The sequence below is a fragment of the Rhinopithecus bieti genome, unplaced genomic scaffold (genome assembly GCF_001698545.2).
Source record: "Rhinopithecus bieti isolate Rb0 unplaced genomic scaffold, ASM169854v2 scaffold_1295, whole genome shotgun sequence".
NCBI classification, from domain to species: Eukaryota; Metazoa; Chordata; class Mammalia; order Primates; family Cercopithecidae; genus Rhinopithecus; species Rhinopithecus bieti.
In genome coordinates, this window is record NW_016803880.1 from 5,149,345 (window position 1) to 5,162,882 (window position 13,538).

At 40.4% G+C, this 13,538-nt stretch overlaps 1 protein-coding gene across 1 annotated transcript in view; it reads left to right on the forward strand.

The window, feature by feature from the left end:
• The window catches only part of MRPL39 (mitochondrial ribosomal protein L39), a 120,032-nt gene that overhangs the window by 100,874 nt on the left and 5,620 nt on the right, over positions 1 to 13,538 (forward strand). The gene's annotated exons all lie outside the window — the stretch shown is intronic.

The window sequence follows — 13,538 nt, forward strand, 5'->3', positions numbered from 1 at the left end:
GGTATTTAGAGAAAAACAAAGGACACAAAAATAATTGTTTAAAAACGCATTTTAAAAATCTATACAAAAGTAAAAATTATAGAATTTAAGGGATCTATTCTGGGAAACCTATCATAGCTGGCCATATTAAAGGATAAGATTATGTACTGATTCTCTTCTAAGTAAGATTTTAAAACATACTTAGTATAAACCAGAGTTTTGTTAGATAAAAACCCAGGTTAGTTTAAGAAACTTATAGTGTAACTGAGGTAATTGGACATTTTGGATAATTTTGTTTCCACAGACCTTTATCTTCCTAAAATTTCACTGAAATGAAAATGCTCTTTTCACTTTTTCAATTTTTTTCAAATGTAAATACATTCTTAAATATTAACTTTAGAAAAGACTATCTGAATTTTATTCATAAATGGAGTTTTGAAAGAACATGATCTTACAACCATTGGGCATGAGTCAATACGAATTTTTGATAGATAAATTCCATTAAATGAATTGACTTTTAAAAGCTGAAATAATCATTATCATAAATGCACCCCTCTTCCCACTTTGAGAAAATTGAAAAAAAAAAACCCTGTCTAGACAGAGTTGCTTATATAGTTACGGTTTGATTTTATAATTCCTGGAATATAGTACAAACACCTACTATTTGCTGGGCAGCTATTTTATGTCAGACACTTTTTCAGAAACTTTTCATGGTTTCTCATTTATTTCTCCGTCAAAGTAATGGGGGCAATTATATTTCAGATAGCGAAAATGAGATCTCAGAGAGGGTAAGTGACTTGTCCCAGATTGTATTGTGAGTGGCAAAGGCAGAATTGGGATATAAATCTGTCTTTCTGAGGCCTCTGTTCTTTGCCTCAACCCCCAGCTGCTTCGCCCACAGCCAAAACAGCACTGGCTCTAGGATGACGAACTGTTCCAGTTTTCCCAGGAAAGAGAGGTTTCTGGAATGTGGGGCTTTCAGTGTTAAGCCTGAGAAAGTCTCCAGCAAACCCAGAAGAGCTGATCGTTTTATCTGGAGGCATTTATCTCATGGCTACTGCATAGTCAGCAAGACCATGCAGCTCTTTCAGAAGCTTCTTATTCCTGTGACATTGTCTGCACAGTGAGACAATTGCTTAGATCAGCTGGGTCAAACTCAGAGAGCTGCCTCCTGGAATAGCTGAATAGCTGTGCTGGTCAGCGCATCACATGGGAGGAATTGAGCCTGTTATTTATCAATCAATCCCAGTCTTTCATGCAACTTCAGAACTCTCAGATACAATGTTTGAAACATTTTATCACAGCCCAGAACTCCTATTAATTAAAGAGAATATTAATCAAAGGCATTATTTGCATCATTTGTCTCTAATGCAAACAGAATTGGGGTGTTCTCTGATCACAATGCTTTTCTTATTAATATAGTGTGTCACTTAGCATTTCTTTACTTTTCCTTAATCTAATCTATTACCTTGCTAATATTCCCACATCTCTTTCATCTGAAAGGTTTTTTTCCAGTGGAATTTTTAAGTTTCTTGATAATTGAGCATATTCCTTTAGGTCAGCATATTATATAGTATCACAGATTCTGAGGACATACTGCTAATTTCTAGCTGTTTGCCCTGAGCAGAGTTACTTAACTTCTCTTTACCCGGCTTCCTCATCATAAAATAGGGACAATAGTAGTTCTTACCATACAGGGTTATTTGTGGGGATTAGGTGAGTCGGTTTATGTAAAGCATTTATAATAATACCTGGCACAAAGAAAGTGCTATATAAGTGCTAGCCACATTAACAATGTATGCTTTTACTGGTCTTGGATGATACCATGTTGTTCTTTGCATGGGGGCACTCAATGTTGCAATTGATGACTTGGCCATTGGATGATACCATGTTGTTCTTTGCACGGGGCGGGGGGGGCATTCAATGTTGCAATTGATGACTTGGCCGTAGTTGGGGGTATTTGGCATCTGGCATGTGTGCTGAAGGTTTTACAGCTACCTTTTCAAAGAGTTAGAAACTTGTTAGTGCTCTGTTTTCAATGTTCTAATCAATCTTATGATGGAACTAAGAGTATAGTCAATAGTCCTGCAGTAGGACTAGAGTTCCTACTGGAATTCAGAAAGGTAGTAGTCTTGAATTTGAGGCTAAGAATGGTCTTACCTTTATATAATCTGAGAGAAAGCTCTCTGGTAATACTTTTCTCCTGTAAATTAAAATGATTTATCAATGTTGAAACTAGTTCTAAAGAGAAAATACTTCCCCATCATTTAAAATAGACTGTGGAGGCTTAACATTTATGAGCACAATTTTAATGTAGTGGACTAGGATCTCTAAAACAGTATGAGATTGCAAAGCAATGAGTCTTGGCAGTGGCCTGAAAAGATTTGCCTATTAATACATGAAAGTGCTTTCGTTAAAATATGTATTTCAAGTGAGGAAAACGAAATCGTTGTAATTTTGTTATCCCGAGACTGACATGCACTTTAGGATATATGCCTTTTTAAACTGCCATATGAGGTTTAAATATGTTCAGCAGCTGTCTGCCACATCCACCATATTGTTCTGTGGTTCAGAATATTTATTGACATAGTGAATCATTCTACCATTGGTTAATCAAGAGAAGCTGCAATTGATTTAAGGAGGAGCGGCATGGTATATATACAGAAAGCAGCTGGTTTTTAGTAACAATTGAAGTGTGTAGGCATAAAAACAATAAACTGAGGTACAGATTTGAAGGAATATGTATGGATTCCAATAGCATGGCTTCTTTCCTGTTTATAAAGTGAAGTTATCTGGCTTACAACATTAACAATTGTTTATTAAATTTAATAAGTATTAAGCATTATGTTAAATTGATTCATAACTCAAAGGTTGTGATTAGGCATATGAAGTATGACTGAAAATGTAAAATACTGACAGAAATGATCCAAAAGTATTTATTTAGGTTGAATGCTTATTTGATATGTTCTGGATTCAGTAGAACAACCATTCTAAGAAACACTAAGGCAATATGATATAAAGATTTATAATGGGAAGATCAACATATATTTACTTACAAAATAGAGCATCACCTTTTCTAAAGGGCTTCTGGTCCTCTAACTAATTTCCAAATATCTTTTAGGTCATTATATTAAGAGTAATGCAATGATCTTTGAAAACAGAGGAAGTCTTTTTGCAGTGCTGACCTCGGAATATTTCAGGTCAGTGTCACTGAACTGTCCAGCTTAGTACCTAAGTATTGAGGCTGCTCCTAGGAGGGAAATACTGAAGGAAGGCTGAGATGTCTGGGAAGTGTATCACAAGTTAGAGATGATTCAACAGCGAAGGTCTATCTTTCTCCCCTGGTTGTCTTACATTTCTCTCTGAATACTGATTTTGTGGTTGTTGTTGTTGTTCTTGGATAGTCTTTTACTCCTTGAGTGATAGGAAGCAACTACCTAGAGAGCTGATTATAAGGTCACCGAATTGCCATTGGAATTTTGGTGCCAGTTAACTCAAACGTCTGCAGACCACATCCCAAGTAGTTAGTAGTATGTAATAATTGGTAATGTATGAATTTGTATATCTTCCCAGGAACTGGGGGAGAGCTTCCTCTATTCAACAACACCTGTCTGGAACATGGATATGATGCTTAGCGGGGTGAGGCAGCTGTTTGTGACCATATGATGTTAGAAATTTTGAGATAAAAATTATACAAATATACATATATTATGTATTTTTCAAATTTCTGTTTAGAATTTTGGTGATGTGTAAGTGCAGATTATACAAGGTAACTATAGGTGGTGTCACCAGCTCTAAGACCAGCCACTTGATAGTTGTCTGGAGCTGGCAGTTGTCAGCAGCTGAAATTCTGAAACCAGATAAAATGGCATGCAAAATATTAATGTCTGTGTGTTCCTTGACTTTCATTTGCTTCTATCTGCTAAGAAGATTCTGGTTTCTCTGGTCCATCATGTTCTCTCTGCATCCTTTGAAGGAGGCTGCTGTCATAGAAGAATTTGCGTTTTGGCTTTTGTGATGCAGAATCAGAAGTCAAGGATGATGGCAGAAAGGAAAATAATCTTGCAATTGGGTCGGGGAAAAGGTTTTTTTCTCTCTTTTTAGAAAATGTGTTGAAAGACATATGAGAGCAGTGGTGGCATAGGAGGAAAATGGATATGAGGTTGAAGAAAAGCAAATGCGACAGGCGTTGAGGGTGAGCCATCTGACACTCCGACTAGCTCCTTCATTCCTTGCCTTTCTCTATCTTAAGACTGGAAAACAAAATGCTTAATATCTCCAGCTCCCTTGCAGGTAGGGGTGGCCATGGGCATGATTTTGGGCAGTAAAGTATGGGCTAAAGTATATTGGGGGAAAGGCAGCAGTGGTTAAAATTACATTTTATTGTTGTTGCTGTTTTTAGAGACAGGGTCTCACTCTGTTGCCCAGGCTGGAGTGCAGTGGTGCTGTTATAAGTCACTGCAGCCTCAATCTCCTGGACTCAAATGATCTTCCTGCCTTAGCCTCCTGAGTACCTGGGACTGCAGGCGCATGCCACCACACTCAGCTGATTTTTTTATTTTTATTTTTAGTAGAGAAGTGTCTCACCGTGTTGCCCAGGCTGGTCTTGAACTCCTGAGCTCAAGTGATCCTCCCACCTCAGCCACCCAAGGTGGTGGCATAAAATTATGTTTCTGAGTAACACCTTGTAGGAGAAAGCTCTCAGTCTCTTTTCATTGTATTCTTCCAGAACATGGAGTATCCTGGAAGTATGATAATGAAAGTCACTTGCCAAGGATGGCAAAATAGGGAGACAGAAGGAGCAACACTATGGACTTCTGCACTGAACCTGCTTGCCTACTTTTGAACATTGTGAAGACAAAAGAAAAACCTTATGTATCACGTAGTGTTCTGGCAGACACATGTGAAGGACTGAAACACTTTAAAAAATAATTCAATGAAGAGACTATTTACAAAGATGGTAACAAGAATAAGGGAACTATATTTCAGGGTTCTCCAGAGAAATGGAACCAATAGAAGATTTTTAAAAAGAGTTTTATTATAAGGAATTGCTCACACAATTATGGAAGCTGGCAAGTCCAAAGTTTGCAGAGCCTGTGTCCCAATTCCAGTCCAAAGGCTGGATGGCTACTGTAGAGCCACAAAAGGCTGATGTTTCAGCTTGAAGGCTGTCAGGAAGGAGAATTCTCTGTTCCTTGGGAAGGGTCAGTCTTTTGTTCTATGCAGGGCTTCACATGACTGGATGAGAGCCACCCACATTATGGAGGATAATCTACTTTACACAGTTTACTGATTTAAATGTTGATTTCATCCAGAAACACCTTCACAGAAAACCTGGAATAAACTTTGACCAAATACCTGGGCATCCCATGGCCCAGCCAAATTGATACATAAAATTAACCATTATGGGAACTAACAAGAGATGCTACAACACCCAGGGACTAGAAATGCTGCTAAGTGAGAAGGATTAAGGAGGGAAACAGTGTTCACTGGAGCCAGCAAGAACTTGAGTCAGAGAAGACGAGCTGCCTCATGTAACTTGTGGCTATAAAAGAAAGTAATTGCCAGAATTATAGCTGTGCCAATAAGAGCAGGAGGCATGGGAGTAGTGGGGAAGACACTATGGGAGACCAATATATGATCATTTCTCTTCCTACGTCTATTAGCCCGTTCTCACACTGCTATAAAGGTACTACCTGAGACTGGGTAATTTATAACGGTAAAAGGTTTAATTGAGTTGCAGTTCCACATGGCTGAGGAGGCCTTGGGAAACTTACAATTATGGCTGAAGGCAAAGGGAAAGCAAGGACCTTCTTCACATGGTGGCAGGAGAGAGACAAGTGAGCGAAGGAGGAACTTGCCAAACACTATAGCCATCGATATGTCATGAGAATTTACTCACTATTATGAGAACAGCATGAAGGAAACCACTCTATAATCCCATCATTTCTCACCAGGTCACTCCCTGAATACCTGGGGATTACAATTCACGATGAGATTTGGGTAGGGACACAAAGCCTAAACATTTCACCACCTAAGCCAGAGGGCAGAAGATCTTGAGTAAAGCTGCCATGAAGGTCAGCCTCTGGGGACACAGGGCAGGGCAGAGATTTTAGTACAAGTCAGTGGGAGATCAGGATTAATCATAATACTTTAATAATTTAAGCCACTCTGTACATAGTCTCTTTGTAATTTTAAAAAAGCCACCAAAGTATAATTAAGCCACTCAATCAAATGCAATCCTAACTGATACAGCAGGTGACAAACGAGTTATTTCAGTTGTTGGACTTAACTCCTTGATTGAACCTCTACTATGAATGATGGCTTTATACGTGTTGCCCAATTAAGGCACACTGTAGTGCAGTTTACCAGGAACATGTGGTTTACTTTATTTACGTAGCAAATGGTTTCATATATTTTATAAATAAATTTTCTCACTTAAATAAAACACACTATATATATGTTTTATATAATTTTTGAGAATGGAAATTTAATATCTCCATATTCCTGCTAAGGGAATGTTGAACAAATGTTTAAGTAAAATTTATTTGAAGAGGAACCAAATTAGTAGCCTTATTCTGGTACCGTGTCTAAGGTTCTGGTTAAAGCCTACATTATTCATTCAGGTGTTTCTACCATTCAGAGAGAGAGTTCAGTTTGTAGTTGGAGTACATATGATCCAGCTATTGATGGTGCTTTCCTGGAGGTGAATGGGGAAATGATTAGTTCATTTTTGCAGAAATCAGTACATGAGGCAGTGTCTGGATCTTCTAAACTCCAGACGATTCCTGTGGACCATGAAGTTTGGGTCAGGATCTAGAAACTCTGGAGTTGGGGATGCAGCCATTCTGCTCATGGAGAAGAGAGACTATGTTTTCTATAATACCACCAAGTAGTTCATCTGATGAGTGGACAAATACATTGATTCAGCCGTAAACCCACAATTTCTGCTTGAAAGAGGATGTGTGCTTACGGTTTGGCTGTGTCCCCTACCAAATCTCACCTTGAACTATAATAATTCCCGTGTGTCAAGAGCGGGGCCAGGTGGAGATCATTGAATTATGGGGCTGTTTCCCATATACTGTTCTCATGGTAGTGAACAAGTCTCATGAGATCTGATGGTTTTATAAATGGGAGTTCCCCTGCACAAGCTGTGTTGCTTGCTGCTATGTAAGATGTGACTTTGCTTACTCATTAGCCTTCCACCATGATTGTGAGGCCTCCCCAGTGATGAGGAACTCTGTGAGTCAATTAAACCTCTTTCCTTTATAAGTTACCCAGTCTTACCCAGTCTCTGGTATGTCTTTTTTTTTTTTTTTTTTTTTTTTTTTTTTTTTTTTTTTTTTAAGTTATATGCAGTCTCGCTCTTTCACCCAGGCTTGGCTAATATTTTAATATTTTTAGGCTAATCTTGAACTCATGACCTCTGTTGGTCCACCCACCTTGGCCTCCCAAAGTCCTGGGATTACAGGTGTAAGCCACCATGCCCAGCCTCTGGTATGTCTTTATTAACAGCATGAGAACAGACTGATAGAGTAAATTGGTACCAGGAATGGGGTACTACAGTAAAGATAAAGGAAAATGTGAAAGGGCCTTGGGAAGTGAGTAACAGACAGAGGTTGGAAGAGTTTGGAGTGCTCAGAAAAAGAAAAATGTAGGAAAGTTGGGAACTCCTAGAGACTTAGAGGGCTCAGAACAGGAAGATGTGGAAAAGTTTGGAACCTCCTAGAGACTTGTTGAATGGCTTTGAGCAAAATGCTGATGATGCTATGAAAGATAAAGTCCAAGCTGAGATGGTTTCAGATGGAGATGAGGAACTTGTTGGGAACTGGACTCTAGTTATGCTTTAGCAAAGGGGCTTGTGACAATTTGTCCCTACCCTAGAGATCTGTGGAACTTTGAACTTGAGAAAGACGTTTTAGGGAAATCATCTCTAGATAAATTTCTTCCATCTGGCAGATAGTCTGACAATGCAATAGAAAAGAAAAACCCATTTTCTGGGGAGAAATTCAAGCCCACTGCATAAATTTGCATAAGTAACAAGGAACCAAGTGTTAATCATCTAGACAATGGGAGAAAATATCTCCAGTGCATGTCAGAGACCTTTGTGGCAGTCCCTCCCATCATAGGCCTGGAGGCCTAAGAGGAAAAAATGGTTTTGTGGGCTGGGCTTAGGGTCCCCCAGCTGTATGCAGCCTAGGGCTCTGGTGCCCTGCATCCCAGCCGCTCCAGTCATGGCTAAAAGGGGCAAAGGAATAGCTTAGGCGATGGCTTCACAGAGTGCAAGCCCCAAGCCTTGGCAGCTTCCATGTGGTGTTGAGCCTGCAGGCATACAGAACTCAATAATTGATGTTTGGGAACCTTTACCTAGATTTCAGAGGATGTGTGGAAATACCTGGATGTCCAGGCAGAAGTTTGCTGCATGGGTGGGGCCATGATGAAGAACCTCTGCTAGGGCAGTGTGGAAGGGAAATGTGGGGTGAGAGCCCCTATACAGAATCCCCACTAGGGCACTGCCTGGTAGAGCTGTGAGAAGAGGGTGATGTGGTTTCGGTGTGTCCCCACCCAAATCTCATAATTAATTCCCACATGTTGTGGGAGAAATCTGGTGGGAGGTAATTGAATTATGGGGGCGGGTCTTTCCTATGCTGTTCTCATGATAGTGAATGAGGCTCATAAGAGCTGATGGTTTTTAAAAATGGGAGTTTCCCTGCACAAATCCTCTTCTCTTGTCTATGTGAGATGTGCCTTTCACCTTCCACAATGATTGTGAGGCCTCCCCAGCCACATGGAACTGTAAGTCCATTAAACCTCTTTCTTTTGTAAATTGCCCAGTCTTGGATATATCTTTATCAGCAGTGTGAAAATGGACTAATACAGTAAATTGGTACCAATAGAGTAGGGTGCTGCTGAAAAGATACCCAAAAATGTGAAAGCGAATTTGGAACTGGGTAACAGGCAAAGGTTGGAGGGCTCAGAAGAAGACAGGAAAATGTGGGAGAGTTTGGAACTTCCTAGAGTCTTGTTGAATGGCTTTGCCCCAAATGCTGATAGTGACATGGACAATAAAGTCCAGGCTGAGGTGCTTTCAGATTGAGTTGAGGAAATTGTTGAGAACTGGAGCAAAGGTGACTCTTGTTATGTTTTAGCGAAGAGACTGGAGGCATTTTGCCCCTGCCCTAGAGATTTGTGGAACTTTGAATTTGAGAGAGATGATTTAGGGTATCTGGTGGAAGAAATTTCTAAGCAGCAAAGCATTCAGGAGGTGACTTAAGAGCTGTTAAAGGTATTCAGTTTTAAAAGGGAAACANTACCAATAGAGTAGGGTGCTGCTGAAAAGATACCCAAAATGTGAAAGCGAATTTGGAACTGGGTAACAGGCAAAGGTTGGAGGGCTCAGAAGAAGACAGGAAAATGTGGGAGAGTTTGGAACTTCCTAGAGTCTTGTTGAATGGCTTTGCCCCAAATGCTGATAGTGACATGGACAATAAAGTCCAGGCTGAGGTGCTTTCAGATTGAGTTGAGGAAATTGTTGAGAACTGGAGCAAAGGTGACTCTTGTTATGTTTTAGCGAAGAGACTGGAGGCATTTTGCCCCTGCCCTAGAGATTTGTGGAACTTTGAATTTGAGAGAGATGATTTAGGGTATCTGGTGGAAGAAATTTCTAAGCAGCAAAGCATTCAGGAGGTGACTTAAGAGCTGTTAAAGGTATTCAGTTTTAAAAGGGAAACAAAAAGTTTGGAAAATTTGCAGCCTGACAATGTGATAGAAAAGAAAATCTCATTTTCTGAGAAGAAATTTAAGCCAGTTGCAGAAATTTGCTTAAGTAATGAGGAGCTGAATGTTAATCACCGAGACAATGGGGAAAATGTCTCCAAGGCATGTCAGAGAACTTTGTGGCAGCCCCTCCTATCACAGGCCTGGAAGAGGAATAGGAAGAAATGCTTTCATGGGCCGGGCCCAGGGTCCCTCTGCTGTATGCAGTGTAGAAACTTGGTTCCCTGTGTCCCAGCCACTCCAGCCATGACTAAAAGGGGCCAAGGTACAGCTCAAGATGTTGCTTCAGAGGGTGGAAGCCCCAAGCTTTGGCAGCTTTCACATGGTGTTGAGCCTGCGGGTGCACAGAAGTTAAGAAGTGAGGTTTTGGAACTTCTGCCTAGATTTCAGAGGATGTATGGAAATGCCTGGATGCCCAGGCAGAAGTTTGCTGCAGGGGCAGGGCCCTCATGGAGAACCACTGCTAGGACGGTGCAAAAGGGAAACGTGGGGCTAGAGCCCCCACATAGAGTCTATACTGGGGCACTGCCTAGTGGAGCTGTGAGAAGAGGGTCACCATCCTCCAGACCCCAGAAGGGTAGATCCACTGACAGCTTTCACCATGCACCTGGAAAAACTGAAGACACTCAATGCCAGGCTGTGAAAGATGCCAGGAAGGGGGCATACCCTGCAAAGTCATGGGGACAGAACTGCTCAAGGCTGTGGGAGTCCACCTCTTGAGACATGGAGTCAAAGGAGATCATATTGGAGCTCTAAGATTTGACTTCCTCACTGGATTTTGGATGTGCATGGGGCCTGTAGCCACTTTGTTTTGGCCAATTTCCCCTATTTGGAATGGATGTATTTATCCAACACCTGTACCCCCATTATATCTAGGAAGTAACTAACTTGCTTTTGATTTTACAGGCTCATAGGCAGAAGGGACTTGCCTTATCTCAGATGAGATGTTGGACTGTGGTCTTTTGAGTTAATGCTGAAATGAGTTAAGACTTTGGGGACTATTGGGAAGGCATGATTGGTTTTGAAATGTGAGGTCATGAGATTTGGGATGGGCCAGGGGTGGAAGGATGTGGTTTGGCTGTGTCCCCACCCAAATCTCCATGCTGTTCTCATGATAGTGGGTTCTCACAAGATCTGATGGTTTTATAAAGGGCTTCCCCAGCTTCACTCTGCATTTCTCCTTTCTGTTACCATGTAAAGAAGGACATGTTTGCTTCCCTTTCTGCCATGATATAAGTTTTCTGAGGACTCTCCAGCCATGAGGAACTGTGAATCAATTAAACCTCTTTCCTTTATAAATTACCCAGTCTTGGGTATGTCTTTATTAAGGGCATGAAAATGGACTAATACAGTGTGGCTAAGTGCTTATCTGGCTCTGCTATGACTAAAGTTAACTATCTTTAAACTGTGTAGGTGGGATAGTCTAGGATGCAAATATGCCGAAGATCTGCATTGCATATAGAAAGTAACAACCCCACTCATCCAAACTTGGCAGCATTGTACATTGTTGTTAAAGAGAACTGACTCCCAGTAGCTGTGGGTATTTCCAAGCCAAAATGATTGGTTAGAGAGGAAGGAATCCCACAGTGTATGATGGTCATCTCAACTAGAATGGGATGGCTTTCTGAGTGCTTTAAACCTCTCTCAAGCATGTTAACATGTGGTTCTTTGAGAGACTGACATGCTGAGGAGCCCAGGTTTTGTTAACAGATCTTTATAGTAGGTCTGGATGCTGAACCTGGGTGTTCTGTTAAGGATAGTATACCATTTGGAGATCCTTAGTTTCCACATGGTTTACATTTAAAGGGTTGGTGGGTAGTGGTTTTTGGAGAGAAATATGGAGCTAGCCATGGAATTTTGACAATTTTTAGTTATTTCAAATTTTATGAGTCATTGGAGATTTTCCCCAAGATATATTTTCTTTTTAACTTTGCTGTGTTTTTTTAAACAATTCTTTTGAATGTTAGCATGAAAATCTAGATTTTACTGCATGAGAATGAAAAGCATGATTTCTGTGCAAATTATTTCAGAACTTCCGGTTGGCATTACATGTATATTCTATAAGAAACCTATGTGTCTTTATCCACTTCATCTCAATGGTAAGCTGATGTGCAGAAATAATGGAAAAGAAAATTAATTTTCTTATAATCTCTTGAGAACACACAATAAAGAGAATATATCCATAATGCCCAGTGAAATGTCTTAAAATCCTCTTCCCCATCTTTTCATCTTATCTGTTGCTATGTAGCAAACCACCCTCGAATCAGTGACTGAAAATATCAATCACTGGCTAGTATCTATTGCAATTCTGTGGGTTGATGAGATCAATTGGGTGGTTTCAGTTCTTGTGCTGTTGGCTGGGGCTGTAGTCTTTTGGAGGCTCATTTGGGCTGGAACACCCAAGATGGCTCATTCCCATGGTTGGCAGTTGGCAGCTGGGAGCACAACTGAGATGGTCCATCAGAATGTCTCAGTTTTCCTTACTATGGCTACTCAACGAGGCTTGGGCTTCTCCCAGCATGGGAGCTCAGTTCTAAGAGGGAGTCCTCCAAGTACATGAAAAAGGCACCTTCACATCTCTTTAGGCCCACTTCAAGAAGTTACATAGCATCACTTCCCTCACGTTCTATTGGCCAAAGCAAGTCTCCAAGCTATCTCAGAGTTAAAGGAGTTGAAGGATACTCTTTGCTATGGTCTGAATGTGTCCCTCCAAAATTCAAGTGGGAATCTGAGAACCAATGTGACAGTATTAAGAGGTAGGCCCTTCTGGAAAATGATTGTTATGAAGGTGGCACTTTGTGGGATTAGTTCTCTTATAAAATAGGTTGAAGGGAAAGCCATGGTCCCTTTTTTCCACCTTTCCTCATGTGAGGACACAGCATTTGTCCCTTCCTTCCCATGAAAAGAAGACACTGTCTATAAGAAATGGGCCTTTGCCAAACATTAAATCTGCCAGCATCTTGATCTTGGACTTTCTCCAGTTTTTAGAACTGTGAGAAATAAATTTCTATTGTGTATAAACTACTCAGTCTAAAGTACTTTGTTATAGCAGCAGGAATGGACTGACACTCTCCCTCTTGGTAGATGTAGTAGCAATCTTTATGGCCATCTTTAATCCACTACAGCATGTCTTTCTCAATAGTTCATACACGTGGCAGCTGCTCCCAAATCTCCCTCCTCTCTCACTCCCAACTCTGCCCAGACCCCATCACCAAATTCTGGCTCTGAAGTTATGTTTCTCATATTCCCCTGCTTCCTTTCCAATTCATTATTTCATGTCTCTACTCTTTCTAGTGTAAACCCACTCAGCTAACCTTTTTAGTATTTCTTTCTTTCTTGTTACCTTGAGCTTCATAATAAACTGGGAGTTTATTAGGATTTTAAATAGCATAATGCTCCTCCATGGGAGTGAGCAGGAGTGGAAAGTGGACATGATTATTCATTTTATTCCTGTCAATCTATGTTTGTGTGGTGCACAGCACAATGGGAATTTACTTTATTCAATTGCATTTGGTATCAGTGAAGTCTTAGAATGTGACACAAGGGTTGGGATAGCAGAGAATGTGGCCGATTCAGAATTGAGTACTGGAGATTGCCTGAGGCACATCACATATCAGGATTGATGGAAATGGTGCTTACTGGGCATCATGGTATTTTTTTTAATCCTGTTACTTTTTTTATTTATTTTTTATTTTTTAATTTTTTTATTTTATTTATTTATTTATCTAGTTTTTTTAGAGACAGAATCTCACTCTGTTGCCCAGGCTGTAGTGCAGAGGCAC